Raw genomic sequence first — 1,132 nt, 5'->3', positions numbered from 1 at the left:
AGAAAAACCTGTACAATAATTCGGTAGTATGTTATATTTTACACAGAAAACAATGAATCACCTAGAGCTATTTAGAATGCTAGACCCACCAAATGCAGACTGGACAATATATATATATATAATGGTAGAACGTCTTATTTGTTGTAAAGGTCATAATGGATGAAGATATAAAAAAATTATCAACGATGTGTCAAAAAGAGTAATTTGGTAAAGGGTTTTCAAAGAAAAAAAGCTGTATTTTAGTGTTTTACTCATATATCTAAATTTTATAAACAAATTTCCATAAAGCAATAGAATAAAAAAATATGAAAATACAACTTTAGCTTTGTCCCGGTTGTAAAACACTTAGGAGCCCATAAATATTAAGCTATTCTTCTTTCATTTAGAAAGATAATTACGTGGATAATTTCAAACAAAAGGCTGTTATAATAACGTAACCTAATGTCATAAAATAATAAGGTAATTTATAACTGAAACCTTACCCGAAAAGTGTCAATAGTGTTTCTGTAGTGATGGTTTTTAAGTAGTAAAATATTCTGTAAGAATAAAGCTATTCTACCTTCATTCCATAAGTCAATTACGTGAATAATTAAAAAGTCCTTTTTAAATACGTGAAACTAATTTTATAATATAAGAAGGTGGTTTAAACTGCCGCGCCCCTCATACCAATGAAGTGGAGCTGGTGTTATTAATGAGTTCATTAAAGAGGGTGTTTGTTAATTAGAACTAAGGAAGTGAACAAGGATCCAGACCTCGAGCGAGATAACTATTAATCTTGGGGCTCGACATTTCTGCCGGTTGTCAACTGTAGAAGCAAGATCTATAAGTGACCTCTCAATGGTTCCATTTTGTTCTGTATAAATGTTGTTTTATGCCTTATGAATTTTATATGGTGAATAGAAAAAAAATTGTTTTAAATATATATTTTACCTAAAAAAATACAAACAAAAGTTTTCAAAAGTCAATATTTTCTCTGAGTTTTTAGAATTTAATTGGTCAATGATAGTTGTTGGTAAAGACATATTATTCTTGGACCATGGATAAAACAATATAATTCACCTATTTATAAAACTATGGAGACTATACAAAACTGTTAATATTTTATACTCCAAAAAGCTATTGTTATTTACTG

The sequence above is a fragment of the Homalodisca vitripennis genome, unplaced genomic scaffold, assembly GCF_021130785.1.
Source record: "Homalodisca vitripennis isolate AUS2020 unplaced genomic scaffold, UT_GWSS_2.1 ScUCBcl_41;HRSCAF=740, whole genome shotgun sequence".
NCBI classification, from domain to species: Eukaryota; Metazoa; Arthropoda; class Insecta; order Hemiptera; family Cicadellidae; genus Homalodisca; species Homalodisca vitripennis.
Note: the sequence above shows the minus strand (reverse complement) of the source record.